General features: G+C 41.2%; 1 protein-coding gene across 2 annotated transcripts in view; it reads left to right on the forward strand.

Annotated features, from left to right (window-relative positions):
• Positions 1 to 7,276: 7,276 nt before the first annotated feature.
• The window catches only part of brinp1 (bone morphogenetic protein/retinoic acid inducible neural-specific 1), a 113,417-nt gene continuing 103,189 nt past the window's right edge, over positions 7,277 to 17,504 (forward strand). Inside the window, exon 1 of one of the 2 annotated variants that reach the window (XM_083531293.1) lies at positions 7,277 to 7,377. The gene's annotated coding sequence lies outside the window, so the exon portion shown is untranslated. Of the gene's footprint in view, positions 7,378 to 8,182; positions 9,038 to 17,504 lie in introns of those variants that run through there. The other variant, XM_083531292.1, reaches the window with a different exon arrangement.

Below are 17,504 nucleotides of genomic sequence, written 5' to 3' on the forward strand. Positions count from 1 at the left end.
TCAGCATGGTTTCCTTAATCAGCCCAAGACTGATAAAATATCATTTCTGAAAATATCATTTAGATATGGACCACACATTGCACAGATATTCTCTTGTGCTAGTCGAGCAGAAAATTGAACACTGTACTCATCAGCTGTACATCCTTAGTGTCATGATTATGCCAAAACCAGCACTATACTACATTTCCCATCAGCCCCTGCACATCACAGGCTAATAACATTTCACTAATTACTCACTATGGTTCCTTATTATGCCTAATGAGTAACACCTGTTAGAATTTGAGTTTGTGTGTCTGTGTTTTTAGGCTTTTGCTGATATTCTCATGTTTTTTTATGTTCCTAGACATTGTGAAGTTTATTTGTGCTTAAATAAATACACAGGGACACCTGCATTTTCTAGCTGTATGTATTTATTCCCCAAAGTGTTTTTACAAATTTGAAGGTACACAATTGAACAAGGTACACAAACAAGCAGCAACTTAAGGCTGAAGGTGGCTGAAAAAAAAAAAAAAAAAGACAGACAAGAAAAGAATCTCAACATAGCTTGATTATTTAGATTTGATCCTGTGAAATTATAGAGACTTGTACACTTTAATTACATCCAGATAGCTTTATTTAAAATCCAATGTGAGAGGCATAATGACCGAAAGTCTCTTTTTACATAAACTCAACTGTTGTCCTTTAGTAATGTAGTGCTGTCCATGGTGCTGAAATACGTGCTTTCGAATGGTGGAAATGTCTTCAGTGGTAATGATAGTGTTTGGAGAACTTTACAGGCTCTAATTATTGTTATGTTTCAGTCTAGGGTTGGGCTACACAGCATGATTAAAAGCATGGGGTGGTGGATATAAGGTGGACGTTAGTGTATCTGGTACTATGAGAGATAAAGTATGGGACACAAACACTGGGGGATTTTAAATTAAAGGTATATTGAAATATGTACCAAACAGACCCGGGATAAACTTCAGTGTCAAAATAACAAACTAAACACTCTTTTAACAAAACCTGAATTACCTATAAAATAAAAAAAAGAAATAAAAACCACATCCCTAACTACCTCATCAAAAAACAGCAACACACCACAACACACATATGTACCTATATTTATAACTTATATAATACAGTGAGTATTTACAATCAGCTAATCAAACTTTAAAACAGGACAGGGCAAACTCAGAGTCAGGAGGGTGTAGGTCAATACCAGATTATCACAAAACAAGAAAGAGAGCAAACACAAAAAAGAATAAACAAGCGCCAACCAAACGAGCTCCTGATCCCGGCTTCTGACCCGACTTTATAGATCGCCTCCTGGTGACATCATCTACGGGAGGTGGGCGTGGCTTCAGTTAACTGGAGTGCAGGGAAGGCCTGGACTGGAGTCTTGGAATGGCACATGCACACCTACAAACTACAAATCCCAAACAACGCAACACAACCCACAAAATACCACGGGTTGTAACACAACATAATTTACAAGAAACAAGTGTTGTGATCCTTGAAAATATAGACTGGAGCAGAACTGACTAACCCTAATCTGTCTTTAATCACAGAACTGTGTCTTTTTACTTGAACTAGAAGAAACAAAGCCAGATCCCTAAAGATATGCCTTGAAGAGTTTGATGTGGAATATCTCCTACTATAGAGCTCTGACATAACTGAACACATTTGGAAATGAATTGGAACATTGAATGTTTTCTTGCATGTTCAAACACTCCATTTTCCCCAGAGACAGAGCTTCATTAGTAATTTCTGCACCAGCACGAAATCAACAAATTCAGCAATACACTGAAACTCCCAGACACTTCGGTTCTCTGACATACGGCATTGAGATGCTTCATAGACCACATACGGCTTCAGTATATGTATTGTGATGTATTAAGGGATGAGTATTTATTTTTTTTTACTGGCTACGTGAAAGATTCAGTGGGAGGTCTGTGGGCTTTAGAATCAGCAATTACACAAAAAAGAAACTAGAGACCTGCACTAGGCTCTATGGTATAATAACCTTTATTGTATATACATGACCTTACAAAGCACATTTCTGGCTAAAACAGTGAGATGTAGAGAAGGATGTGTGAAAACTGGTGCAATGGGAACATTCACAGCAACCACAAGGATGCTGCAAATGCTAAATAAAAGAAAGAATACAAGCAATTTTAAAGAAATATTGTTCTGAATCAGCTTCACAGAAATTCTCGATGGAGATGTTTATATGATGTCAACACACTCGTTTAGCTCACACACAATTTTTTGGGAGTTTTAGACATTCTGGGTTTAGACTTTACAATAATAAACACACACTGATGAAAGAAATTGATGAAATATATGAAAATGAATACACAATATATAAAAGGTTGTGGACACCTGAACCACACATGACTAGAAAGTTCAGGTATCTGGGTCACATGTCTAACTACCCACATCACTTCAACCTATTGTTTTAGAAAAATCTACATAATTGTGTGCTATTTTATTGTGTAATATATAAATTATGTATATAAAAATTATACATTTATGCCAGAAACATGATGTCTACAGCTTTATATCACAAACACATGACTTTAAAACTAGACATGGGCAAGGATGTGGTTTACTCTGACCGAGTTTCATGGTCTGAATTGAAAACTGAGAATTTAATGACAAAAGATCTGACTCGAGGATAGCATTTAAATAATGAATATGAAAGGGCTGAGAACCAATCCCTGAGGAGCACCTTGAGTAACAGTAGAAATGACAGATTTCTGTTTGCCACTAGCAACAAAATGATGTCTGTTAGAAAGAGATAGGATCTGAACAAGGGCAAGTCTGTTACCAATATCTGAAAGACAGGAAGTGAGCAGGTCATGATTTATATGGTGTCCAAAGCTACAGTGAAATCAAGAAAAAGAAGGAGAAGGTTTAAGGTCTTGAAGTTAGCTGCCTTTTTAAACACACATGGAGGCTTGTGTCTGTCAACCAAGCTGCATTTATAGCTTAAGTATTGACCTTTGTTAAATGTGAAATATAAAGTCTATGAAGTTATTCCACTGCAGTGTCATTGTTGACATGTACTGCTCTAACTAAAGGCAACCAGAATGTAAAGTAAAGTAGAGTAAAGTAGAAAAGTGTAGAATAGTGTAGAGTAGAGTAGAGTAAAGTCGAGAGTATTTTATTAATTACCAAGAGAAAATTTGGTTTCCCAACAGTGTCCCTGTAAACTTTCACCTGAGTAAAAGTACAAAAGTATTTGCCTTCAAATATACTTAAGTATCCAAAGTACTAACTTATTATGGCTATAATGTTCCTATTATTATTTTTGTCACAAGACTCTTCGCTTAATGAACTCAGTTTATGTGAAAAGACTTCAATGTTTCTCTTAATAGAATGATATTAATGAGTCAAACACATTGATTTCTATTACAATTATTTTTATAATTTTAAGATTTAACTTTGAAATGGAGTAAAGTTAAAGACAAAGTATCCACAAATGGAAACACTTCAGTAAAGTACAGATACGTGAAAAAGCTACTTAAAGTAAAAAATGACATTTACTTCCATACTGTCCATACTGTCTTCAAAAGCACAAAAGGTAATTTCAAAATTAAGATTCTTCACTGTATAAAATACTCAGTATGGCTTATTGGGACACCTGGATTTTCCAGCTATATGTGATTCTTCACCAAACGTTTACTACAAAGTTTTAAGCACACAATTCTAAAAAACATTTTTATATTTAGTAGCATGAAATTTTCCCTTCAAATGAATTAGAAGGCCCAAACCTGCCTCTGTGCACCAGCTCCATGAAGATCTGCTTAACATTAGTTGCAGTGAAAGGTCTCCTGCTATAGTGCTTCAACCCTACTGAACATAGGAATTAGATTGCACCCCAGGCCTCCTCAACTCATTCAACGGTTAAGATGTTGGACTTCGAATTAGAAGGTTGTGATATTAAATCCAACCACCACTAAGCTGCCATTGTTGGCCACTGGAGCAAAGCCCTTAACCACTTTATCATCATCTAAAATAATTTCTTACATTTATTTCATATTTTATATTTATAGTCCCTTTTATTGAATAAACATTTTCCGAGCAGCTGATTAGTTTTATATTTCACTGCAAGTTGCATCCTGCATATATCTTTGTTTCTGACAAATCTTGAACCCTTAACTGAGTTGTATGAATGAGATAGTTGTAAGTCACTCTGGATAAAGGCATCTGCCAAACGCAGTAAATGTAAATATGCTAACACGCCCTTGTGGCTGAATGAGCACAAATCTCCAGGAGCACACTCCAGATTCTAGTGGAACATCTTCCTCCAAAAAACTTTAGATTATTATAACAGGAAATGGGAACTCTATGTGGAATGAGATGTTCAAAAAGAAACAAACACTTGGCCATATAGTGAAGTACCTTAAAAAAATCCATCATCAATCAGTCATGCTCGTTGTTTGTCCTGAACTTTATACAGTATGTAAGGAAGTTTATGTAACCAGACCTCATTCATAGTACATTTCCTCTGTAATCTAAAAACTAAATAAAAATTGGTCCCAAGCCCAGAATCCTCTTCACTGCTATTAACAAACTCCTTCTTCTCTTTTCTGATCAATGGAAGGCTTTTTTTCCCCACAGCTTCTATAAAGCTACAATCAGCAGAATATCCCGGCATTTCCCCACTGCCTCTCTTACACTCCTCTTTAGATCCCCTGGCAAATTCTTCACAGCTTTTTTCTCTTTCAGAGCCAATCATTATCATGCAACTAATCTCTAAATCTGATGCAGCTTCCTGTCTGCTCGATTCCACGCTCGCTTCACCCCGTGATGAGTGTTTCAATGCGTCCTCGCATTACCGAGTCGCCTGCATCCTCTTTCCTGCTCTTACATACGATCACTGTACAGTTTCAGAAAGTGTTAGTTCTCCTTCTCTCTGAATCTTGGCTCAGATTAAGCTTTTCAATAAGGACAGTCTTGTTTTCCAGTCTGTTCCTGTTCCTCACGATTGAAGCTAAGTGTCTAATGGTCAGTCATAAAGAGCAGCACAGTACGTCAGAGCATCTGTCTAAAATGCAGAAACAAAGATGAAATTCTCCGGCGGAAATGTGTATTTGATGTTGTCTCGACTCGGAAGTCTTGACGGAAATTAGCTTTTTGTCCATTTTGTTTGAAACATAAAAATGTTTACCAGATACCTCCATTTGAATCTTCTACCAACAGAAGAATTTCTATTTGCTGTCTTTGAAATAGCTGTTAAGAATAATCTGGTATAGTGGTGTAGAAATGTCTGGTATCAACGAAAGTTTCTATGAAACATTGTAAAAACATTCCGATTCATCCCGAAGGTGTTCAGTAGGGTTGGCGCTCTATAGCAGAATATCTTCCACTGCAACCCATGTAACGCAGATCTTCATGGAGCTGACAGGGGCATCGTCAAGCTGGAACAGGTTTCAGTCTCCTGGTTCAAGTGAAGGGAAAATCTCATGCCACAGTACAGTAGCCATTGTATATACACCACATATAGACGAAGAACCACATTTAAGGTCAGGTGTCCCATTAATTGTGTTCATATAGTGTATATTTATATCTGAAGTCTGGCCCAAACTTGATGCTTCAAAAAAAAAACCCTCCTCACTCAATTGAATTTAGATTTATGATCAGTTAAAAACTCAGGGGTCCATAAGTGGCAGCTTGGTGCACCTGGGATTCAAACTCAAAATCAGATCCAAAGTCCAATGGGTGAATTATTATGCTACTAATACTAAGGCTCATAACATATAATTTCTTCGTATTTGTCTACTTCTCTGAAAAAGCACTAATAATTACCTGAAATTAAAAACCCAAACAGAGCTGAGGCTTTTTTTTCTCAAAGATTTTTGCTAGCAATCATGAGTATTAAAGAGGAAAAAAAAATCTGGGTCGACTACCTTTGTATTTTAAAAGGATACAGAGGCTTTTGTGCAAAGCATCAAATAGTTATTGATCTCAAACATGCACTATAGAAAGCGGAGTTAAAATGCAGCCCAGAAGAATACAGTACATCCAATATTGTGTAGCCATGGGCGAGTACATTATATCACCATCATTATACAACTAGAGATTTAATAAAGGTAAGCTCCTTTTATGACAAATAACCAGGTAGTTTCCATAATGCGGTCGCTTTTTTATTCCGCAACAGCAGACGAGAAAACAAGACGACAAAGCAGCGGAAATCACGGACATTGTATTGCTACTTCGCAAAACATTTTCCTGTACACGTTCTACACCTCGCGCTAATTGGAACCGAATTTCGCATTTGGCGAGAGTTTACCGTCGTGGGGCAGAAGATCATCGCGTATTTAGAAATAAACTCGATTATGCTCCGACCCAGAGTCCCCCATTATCAGTTTATTTAAGTGAATCACTGTAATATTGGGTGGATTATTTCTAAATCCAATTTCCCCCAAGATATTAGATTTGTTTTTGTTTCATGGTGCTCAGTATGCAGAAAAACATTATGTGTTAAACTACAGAAACCATGTGTTATAAGCAGTTCATATTAATATAAAGGCTACACTATATCAACAAAAATATGTGGACACCCGAGTACAAGATTGGAATGTCCTTCTTTCTGAGAATCCCATTCCACATTTAGTCCCTACTGGCTCTTATAATAAGCTCCACTCTTCTGGGAAGATGTTTCACTAGATTTCGTGGAGATTTGTGCTCATTTAGTTTCAGGTAAAGTCGTGTACTGATGTAGGTGAGGTGAGGAGGTCTGAGGTGCACTGAGAGGTCCTCCTAAAGGTTTTCAGCAGGACATCTTCCACTCCAACCCATGTAAATCAGATCTTCATGGAGCTGACTTTGTGAACATTGTCATGCTGGAACAGATTTGGCTCTTCTGGTTCAAATTGAATTCTGTAATTTTGTGTTACACTTTGGGAAAGAACCACACATGGCTGGAAAAGTCAGGTGTCTCAATACATTTGTACAAATAGTGTATAGTATCGGATTTGTTTCAAGGTTAGGGATCATGTAAATGTTCCTCATTGCGGGAGAACATGCTGTACACTATCCAATAGCATGTGTTTAAATCCACCTTCAAATAACGCAAATGTGTTGCTATAAACAGCTACAGTACTTGAGATTTTTTAGCCAACCTGTAAATAAACAAATAATTTGTAATTAAAGGATTCCTACAGATATGGCAACCAGTGGATCCTAGAGTTTCAGTCATGTGATTAATCAATCAAGGTCAAGAATGCATTATCGGATTAACCTCACAACTTTGAGGTGAAAGGTGAACAAAATTAAAAACCTTAGGAAGAAAATAAGAAAATAACGATAAAACAGACTTCCCCCTGAACCCATGTCCTGATTCTGGAGAAGGTAAAGGATCCTCATCAAAAGAAACAAACTCTTGAGGTAAGTCAAAACCAGACAACGTATATCTGCTAGTTTTAAGCTCAGGATAAACTTCCTGTTTGAACCCATAACATAGCTGGCTAGCCAACATGGCCGCCATGTGGCTCAGTCTAAATAAAAATAACAATCTTCTTAAAGAAGCTCAATATCAATTATTCAATCAGTTTTTAGCACCAATTTGAGGTGGATATTTAGTTCAGATTCACTCTAATAACATGCTCCACTCTCCTGGGAAGATGTTCCAATCGAGTTTTGTGGAGATTTGTGCTCATTCAGCCAGAAGGGTGTTAGTAAATTCAGGTACTGATGTCGGTGAGAAGGTGAGGAGGCCTGGGGTGCAGTCAGCGTTCACTTTCATTCATGTTCAAAAGGGTTGGAGCTCAATAGCAGGAGATCTTCAACTCCAACACTTGTAAAGCAGATCTTCATGGAGCTGGTTTTGTGCACAGGGAACAGGTTTGAGTCTCCTTGTTCAAATTAAGGGACAATTTCCTTCTCCCACATTTAAAGACGTCCGATGCAATTGTGTGTCTTTAAGTTTGTGGAAACAGTTTGGAAATGAACCACATCTGGGTGAAAGGTCAGGTGTCCCAATACTTTTGTAGATAAAGTGTATATTTGTTAGATAGGGTCTAAATGTAAATTTGTACCCTTCTCTTTAAATTGATTGTTCCACTGTATAGTGTATCGTACTGTATTGTTCGCCTCCATGAAGTGTGTGTGCTGTTATTGGTTCTGTTGTATTTATTTATTTTGAACCTCCTTGTTGTGTGAAGGATAAAAAGCACCCTGCCTGAAGACTCTTCCTGAAATGGCCCTGAGAACATCCGGATCATCAGCAGTGCGTCTTTTGATGGACGTCCAAACAATCCTGGTCTTTATTCTTTAATGACCGGTTGTCAGTGTGACACGAGTGGAACGTGAAAACGTGACTCGTGAGTCTGCAGAGAGCTCGGCTTTCCCTCTGACCGTGTCACGTTCTCGGATTTCTCCAGGCGTCTGTGCTGCGTGAACTACAACAACTCAATTTGTGCTGAATCGAATCTCGCCAGCAAAAAAAACCCCGAGAGCGTCGCTATACAAACAGCATATGTAATCTTTATATAATTCCCTCTTCCTCTTTCTCTCACTTCCTTGCTCTCTTTCTTTCCTTTTTAAAACCATTCTCCCTCTATCACTTAGTCAACCTCCATCACTTTCTCACCTCCCTCCCTTTCCACCCTCTCTCTCTCTCTCTCTCTCTCTCTATCCCTCCCTCTCTCTCATTCTGATGTAGCCCGGTCCCTCCCCTTGCTGTCCTCCATCTCCCTCCTCTCTTCCCCTCTCCACTCCGTTTCTCCTCAGTTCCTTCCGCTTGCTCTCACCGAATGCACCGGCCGTCTCTTCCTCTTCTCCTGTTTCTTCTACTTCCTCCTCTTCTCTTCTTTCTCGGATATTTTCCACGCCATCTCTGTGCATCACCTCTGCTTCGCATCTCTGACGTGCATCCCATCACCTCGCTGTGCGTTTCTCCTTCTTGAGCATGAGAAGAGTCGCTCTCTCCTCTGCCCTCCACCAGCATGAGCCGAGCACAGGGATCTCTGAGCGCAACTTTCGCACGGACGCATTAAATCTTCGCCCTGGAGCTCCGTTCCTCGTCACAGGAGAGAAGCAGATTTAGGTAAGAGCATGCACCTGCACACAAACCTGGATATATATATATATATATATATATATATATATATATATATATATATATATATATATTGTGTGTGTATATGCACATGCCCTTTGCATAGGTTGCAGTTGTGTGTTTGTTAGGTTGTACAGATGAGGATGCACCAGCACCAACAGCCCCTGCAATGTGATCTTACACACGCTGACCATCAGCATTTCCTCTCTTTCCTCTTCCCCGTGCTTCACATTTGCCAAAACACTTTCTTTTCATCTCTGCGGCTTCCTCCTGGTTTGCACGCGCGATACCTGTTCATGAATTTTGTTTTTTGTTTTTTAACCAGCAGCGTGTGTGCGTGCGTGCGTGTGCGTGCGTGTGCGCGAGTCAGTGAGGGCGCCAAAGAAGCGATTAAAACTGCAGCGAGAAAGAAGGAGAGAAAAAAGAGTGATCGGTAGACAGAGAAAGAGCGAGAGAGAGTGATGCACGTTTTCCATCCACGTCCCGCGTTTCTTTCTCGCGTTCACCTTTACTATTAAAACAGCATCCGACAAAAAAATTAAATGCAATAACTGCGTCTCGTGCAAAAAGGGGGGACGTTTGTGCACGCGCGCTCCCGTGCAATCTCCGACGCGAACGCGTTTCCATTGAAGCAGAATACCGAAGAAGAAAATGGGAGGGAAAAAAAAGAGAAGAAATGCGTCCAACTTGCATTAAGTAGATGTAAAAAAAAATTGTGCATGTAAACATGAGAAAAACGTGCAAAAACGTCCGTGCATGAGATTAACGGCGAAGGGAAGTTGCACGAGAGGTTTTGCACACGAAAAAAAAAAAAAGAAAGCGAGAGAGAGAGAGAGAAAGAGAGACAGGGGGAAATGCAGTAATGCGTTAGTGCAAATGCATTAATATTCTAGTTCACTCAGCATTTCAAGCATGCACGCTCTCTCTCTCTCTCTCCCTCCCTCCTTCCTCTCTCTCTTTCTCCTTCTCTCTCTCTCTTTCTTTCTCTCTCTCTCCCTCGCGCGTTTCTCCAAAAGCAAACTCGTTTGCATCGACGAGTGTAACATTAGAGCGATGCGCACGTGCGACACGTCTAAAAAGCATTCTTAGGGGAACGTTTTTTCTTTATTATTATTGTTTTTGTTTTTTTTTACACGTTTTACACACGCAACTCGTCGCACACGCACAAACGCGCGCGGTCCCGGCTATGGCTACGGCTCAGCACATTGTCCCCGTCGGCGGCCGGCGGGTGGCGCTGTCGCACTTTTGGCCTCCGATGTCACGTTTGACTTTGAAGGCTCGGTAATTGAGTGATTATGATGGATGCGTCCCAAAAAATACAAATGGCCGAGTATGATTGTGTTAAGCACCTGCAACCAGAGGAAAAGAGAGAGAGAGAGAGAAAGAGAGATAGAGAGAAAGAGAGAGAAAGGAAGGGATGAAGGCAGAGGGGTGTCATTATTAATGGCCAACAGTCGCAAACTCATGAACAAAAATCTCTGAGACTATTGCTAAAGGTTTCCTGCTTGTCCTTGTCGTTGGTTAAAGCGGCTGATGTTGCACCTCCGAGTGCTGTGCAGGTTGAAAAGGTTAATCAGCTTTGACGTGGGTGGAAAATGGAGGACAATTTGGGGGCTGATTTGTTTTCCACACTCGACGTTTTCAGATTTACAGTCATGCTGAGTGCTGGGCCAAAATGCCAGAGGTGGCTTTAGGCGAACACCTGCGTCTCTTTGTCACGAGTCCATACAAACAACCCCTAAAAAAAGTCAGGTAAAAGAGGAAGTGAGTTGTGTGTGTGTGTGTGTGTGTGTGTGTGTGTGTGTGTGTGTGTGTGTGTGAGACGGCTTAATGTTCTCTGGCTAGCCGTGCTGCATCCGAGTGATGGATTGACTGCTACCTGCTGTTGCCACAAACCTGCATGAAGAAGTGGGTCCATTTGGAGCTAACGGCCCGGAGAACACCATCTTCTCCGAGGTCCGTGTCTCGATGTTGGGCCTCGTCCTGAATATCAACAAGCAGCCTGCTTTGGCAGAGCGAATAATAAGCACTGTGTCGCGTTGGCAGGAGGCAGCAGGGTTGTGAAAGGAATTGTGGCTGCAGCTGGAGGACTTGGCGTCCCTTGGAAGCGGCTCCTCCGTGCGTCCTGTGTGGATCGCCTGTTTGCTCTGGGTTTATGGTGGAGGATTGTTTTTATTTTTTTATTTACTTTTTTTTAGAAACATTGCAGATTAATGAGTACGGCTGTTTTGGTTGTCAGCGTTCCAGACGATGTGTTCCAACGAGCTCCTAAATGGAAGGTGATTGGTGAGCATCGTTAGGAGGCTTGGCACGCACTTCATGACTGAGGCATTCATGTGATGTCATGATAAATGAGGAACCAATGTAGGAGATTCAAGGGCTGGGAGGAGTTTCGTAGGTCAGTCATGCAGCCTGTATGAATATTTATAGATCATGGATCCATTTCATTCAAGATTTCTAGGATTTGGACAAATTTGGTAGAACTGCACACTTCAATCATGGACATGATGATCCCCATTCCATAAACCTGAATATTACCCTTACATTAGCTTCCTTCTTTATTGGCCTTTGAGTTCCTTTTACACGTTGACTTGCCTAATCTTTGTCCAAAAAATCCTTCTTCTCATGCCGAGAGTCACATCCATTTGATGTTCTTTTGATCAACGCAAAACCTAGACCAGATAATCTTACACAGTCCCCGGCCTGCAATCTCATAACTCTGCTTAGCATGTCAAAAAACTCAAGCCCTGGGATTTATTCAATACTCCAGGAAGCCCAGGAGGTAACGCAGAAGTGAGCCGAATGCTATTTTTACTTATCCCATCGTCTCTCTCTCCGATTCTGTAGACTGCAATTTGAGATTTGCACAAGTCAGCAGAAAAAAATAAAAAATAAAATCCACCCCAAAAAAAACCCAGTCTTCCTGCTGAATGGAGAAGTCTGGATGGCTGTCGTGGGATCGAATAATAAATGAATAATCCTGCATGCTGCAAAATTAATTAAGACAACCTAATCAATTGTTCATGAGATACACAATTGTTCATGAGATTCTCCCAGCAGGCGGGAGGCTTATGGCAGCCTGCAAGCTAGGAAAACTTCGGACGACGGAACCCGAAGAGCAGGAAATTCTAAGAGTAAAGACTCTAAAAGCTCCTGCATGGTTTAGGAGCAGATCATTTGGCGAGGGATTTATCTTGTGGTTAAGGCATTTAGGTGCTTAATGGGATGTGGTGATGAGGCACCAGGGTTTATGAATTGACCCAATGCGTACGTACACGAGGCGACGCACTGCGCTGACAGATATTACTTCTTTAAATAGCGAAACTTCTCCGAACATTTTTAAAATTCCATAACTTCCAATCAGAACGACCAAGAGAAGCAATAGGAATGAAGAAAAACAATTACCGAAGTAAAAAACTAACACGTTTCGGCACGGAGGCAGACAAGATCATGCCGAGGTTCGAGTGGCCCGAGAGAAATGGAAGGCAATATAAAAAAAAAAAAAAAAAAAAAAAAGGAATGAAAAGCAGCCATTAGGTTTTAGAGACTGCGCTGTTTATTATTTCTGATCTTTTGCTCATTTTGTTCTTGGATAATCCCTCCTCGTCAGACTTCAGGCTTTTCAAGGCTGGTGAAGTTTGCTCTGGCAAAGAATACACGATGCAAATGAACCGATACTTTGTTTGAGAAACGCCTCGGAGAACGAGATCGAATTAAACAATAGATTAAGGACCTTTTTATGAGGCAGTAAAATATACATGGTTGTGATGATGGTTTCTGATTAGAGGATTTTCGCTTTTTCTTTTTTGTCCTTTATGATATTTACTGAATTCTGTATAAAACAGGTGAGACTGTAATTTTATTACTGTCTTTTAGAAGAAATGCTAATCAGATCCATATTGGACACATTTGGCAGATGATTATCCAGGGCAACTTACATTTCTCTCATTCATACAAATGAGCAGCTACTGAGTTAAGAGAGGGCTGGGATTTTGAACTCACAACCTTCAGTTTCAAAGGCGTCAACCACTAAGCTTTGACCTCACCTACACAGTGTCCAGGACTATTCCATATCCCGCATTCCGTGTATAAACGCATCAAAACGAAATGCAGCAACATTCTGACATTTTTCAACCCGAGATTTGCTAATCTTACTTCCCGCCGATCATCAGTCCTTATTTCATATGTTTTTTTACCCCTCCATCCTTCAACTCTGCACCTGATCCCATGTTGTCCTTCAAATTTAGCGAGATATGGCTACCGATTCCGAGCTCACTGAGCGCGCTCCGCTGATAGCCAATCAGACTTTGTGGGAGGAAAAAAAAAAAAAAGAAAGACGTGGAAGAACATAGTTTTTATTACAATGGGTTTGGCACTGGCGAATGCAGACGTCCACAGAGAAGGAGACGCGTGTTACTAAATGCTTGGCCACCGTTCTGTCTGATATCCATAAATTATTAACTGCTGTGGTCATTTGCAGTGATTAACCTCAATAATTCATCTAGTTGTTTAATTGAAAGGTCTGAATGAAAGGCTTCTGGGGGATCATTTTCCAGGGACCCTTTTTTTTTTTTTTTTTAACCGCTGTTGACAAATTGGGGGAACTGGTCCCTGTGATCGATGGTACAATGGCCCACCAGCTGGTCCTCCGTCTGAGTTTTTCCAGACGAGGGTGCTAGGATTATTAATAAACAAAGGCAACCTGTAGGTGTGGGAAGGAGGGAAGGGGGGTTTCTGCCAGCTGGCTCAGTCACTTTCCAACCTCGTTCCCACTCCTCTGCAAGAGAACCGTCCCGCACCTGCCAGCCGGATGACAAATGAAAGCCTGCGTTCACAAATTCCACACGTGTCCTTCCTCTGTTTTTTTTGTATTATTTTGTGTCTTTACTCAGGTGTCTGTTTCCTTCAATCTAGTCCCCAAACTGAAACGAGAGATAAAAGGCAAACGACTGGTCCCCAGACAAACAGGTTCTCATCCCCCTCGATAAGTACTACTGAGGATGCTTGAGCCAGAAGGCCTAGCTCAAGTGTGCCACAAATGAAGGCTGGAATAAGGGCTTATGTACCTTGTTCCTCCTCTTTGATGTTCAAAGCTGTGCAGCCATGGATCTATTGATCACCAGAAAACATAAAACTAGCTAATGGTAATGCTCATGCTTTACTTGTTGTTTTTTTTTCGGATCAGACAAACAAATTCAGCTTTGATAATTGGCTTAATCCAGGCGGCTGGTGCATGAATTTTAAGTGACTCGTTATGATCAGGGTCGAGACGCGCCGTCTTATTAGAAGTCCTCGTTGGGAGAGCTCTCGGCAGTGTTTTTTTTCCGACAGCAGGGTTGGAGGTGGTACGCCGGATGGAGAATGCTTAATGTAGTGGAGGGAACAAGCGTGACTCAGCATAATGCCGCAGCCTCAAGGATCCTCTCCAGAGAAGCAACCGCCAGCGTTCGAGATCTCAACCCTTCCTTACCTCTTCTCCTGCATCCCCGTGATGGGCTGATCCTAGATCGGATCGGATTTGAGTGACATCAGAATAACCTTGGGCAAGTCATTAAGCAGTAGCACTCGAATGATGTTGAGGATGATTTTCCTTCTCAGAGAATATGCTGCTTCATAATCATGGGTGGTACCTGATCGGTTCGGAACAAATTTTGCACTTGGGGAGCCTTTTCTCATATTGCTATCTATGCATACTGTATGTACCCATTACGTTGACCTCAAAGCCAAGGGCTGGTTAATATTTCCACTCCGCATGAATGAGCCTTTGATCTTGGACCATTGTGCTCGGCTTCAGTGACTTTTTAGCACAGCGTATCGAGAGGCTTCAAAGCAGAAGGGATGCAGGCTTCAGACAAGTCCCATAGCGAATACTGCATTTCAAATCGCAACACAGGTCGGAGTCGAGGAGAAAACAGACGAGGGAGAGAGAGAGTTAAAAGCAAAAGCTACTGAGATACAGAAAGAGAAAGAGACAGAGAGAGAGTGACGTTCAAACCAAGTCGAGGTTTTGCTTTAGCCGTGTGCTCGATTTACCCATAATTACCCAATGCTATTTCCTGTGTCTCAGCCCTTGCCTTTGAAAAAAGGACCAGCCATTCTTTAATCTTGTCACTTCCCCTGACTATGGAGCAGAAGGTTGGGAAGTACCTATTAGAGAAAAGAAATTGCACAGGGCCCTCTTTTTGCCCCTTTTCCAGATGGCTTGAGGGACGAAGGAAACAGAAAATGGAGGGCGGCAGCGAGGGAAGAGAGACAATTGGGGGGAGGAGGGAAGTGGAAGAAAAGAAGAAGGGTGGCATGGTGAGCTAAAAGCATAGAGAGACTTTCTAAGAGCAGAATGCTGCTGAGAGTCTCAATACGAGTTAGTCTTGGGTTTCAAGCCAGGGAATACCGCTGAGCTGTCATCACAAAAACCAGGAAGTAATGTAGGAGGGTTTTTGTTCGAGAGCCATTTTATTATTATTATTATTAGTATTATTAGTATTTACACAGCACTAAGCTCAAGCCCTGGGGAAGTCTGACACACACCGAGACGCTATTATATCAGGATTAGCCGTGATTGATTATTTATGGGATATTACGAATTGAGAGAGACACGCTCACTTAGCGTTTTATAAAACCTTTGCTGGAGCCAACGATGATGCTCTGAATCTTTTTTTGTTCTCTTTACAAGCAGGATATAAGCGAGTGTCTGTGAGCCAAGTGTCATTTTATAGGCTGTGGTTTCATTGTGCTAACTTTAGCAGCGGAACTGTTACGTCGAACATCCTGTGAAATACAAGTACGACGTATCGGCAGGCTTATGAAACCGGTTTTAGCTTGGTAACACATTACACTGCTACCGTTAGAACCTTTGAATTCGCCAATTATTTATTTTCCAGTAGTGATATCGGAGATCTTGGTATTGGGTAATAACATCCACTGGGCAAATTTCTGCAAGCCTTTGTTTCTAGATTATGTGAAACCCCAGTGGTATAATGGTGCCAGGATTTAGGACAAGGGCATCACATATACACATTTGCAGCTAGCGGCAAATTAGGAAGTGTGTTAGCCCCCAGGACAAATTAGCACGCAAAAGCCAGGCACTCGACATGCCGGACCGACACGGCCTCCACTAGTGTAGAGCATTATGTTAAATTTCTGCTAAGCATTTTGCTATTTATCTCAACTTCAGCACGTCCCATAAGTCTGCCTGCGCGAAGGCGATGCATTTATTAAGCCAAGAAATAACACAACTTCACACACTTAGCAAGGAGTCTCCGAGTGACCCAGCGGCCTTTGCTCAGCGATGAGCTCGGGCATGCTGATGGACCCCCCGACTCCCTGGCTCAGCTATCCGAGCTGATTTAATGGAGCCGTGTTCAGATAAATCGTTACCTTCCGGAACACTCTTATGCATTTTTCAGTGGTAATCTGTTTTTTTCTTCACTGACTCTATTTAGGTTGAAAGACGCATCCGCAAACAATTCAGCTTAATCGCTCATGAAAATTGAACGTCCCGAGTTAAAGCCTCTGTGTTTGACACATTAATACTGAAAAACACGTTACACTTTTGTTTCATCAAACATCCTGGAAGCTCCAGCAGCCCAGAATTGATGTGCTGATTGTCGAAAATTCCCCATGCTGCATTTTCTAGTGTTTGTGATTCGGATTCTGATGATGTGCTGCATATGGATGACCGGACGAAACCGAAAACTTTCCCCCGAGGTGCAAGATTGCAAAGCCAAGCACGTGCGCAACATGCCAATGATGCAACGTAGAGGAAATGTGTACCGGTGCAATGTTTGACAAGGAAAGAAGTGCTGGTTCAGCGAAGCCATGCACACAAACACACCTCCTGCTGGAAGATCATAATCAAATATCCCATCAGTGATAGAGTTGATATCAGTGTCACTGTGCCTCAAATTGTTTACATGTTTACAAAAAAAGGGATTAATCCCAAGAATTAGTCTAAAAGGCTCCTTTATGGGAGTCTCAGCGTCTTTCTCTCGTGTAGTAGTGTTACTCTCTGTCTCATTTGCATAATGTTTTTGATATTTCTGTCACCTGGCCCCGCCCACTTTCCCTCGCTAAGAGCTGTAATTTACAAATAAGCGTGAACGTAAAGGTGTAATAAAGATGTCCTCATCTCGGGACTTCTCTCCTCATCTCGGTACACACAAACACCTAGCTGTGTGATGGATGATCAACTTACAGCGTTTGATTTCCCTATATAACAAAACTAATTTGGTTTATTCCTTTAGATGACATCCCAGGCAGCTCAAAGGGGAAATTCGGACCTCTCATTAAAATAATTTTCTCATTGCTGGAACGAGGAGGAAAAAAAAACCTGACAGGTTGTGTAGTAGGACTGTTTGATTCTTTTAAGGTTTATGAGCTGATCTTGGAGCTGATCTTGGTGCTGATCTTAGCATGGATCTAAGAGCTGATCTTGAAGCTGCTGATTTTGGTGCTG

The sequence above is a fragment of the Silurus aristotelis genome (assembly GCF_946808225.1).
Source record: "Silurus aristotelis genome assembly, chromosome: 26".
In the NCBI taxonomy this organism is placed as follows: domain Eukaryota; kingdom Metazoa; phylum Chordata; class Actinopteri; order Siluriformes; family Siluridae; genus Silurus; species Silurus aristotelis.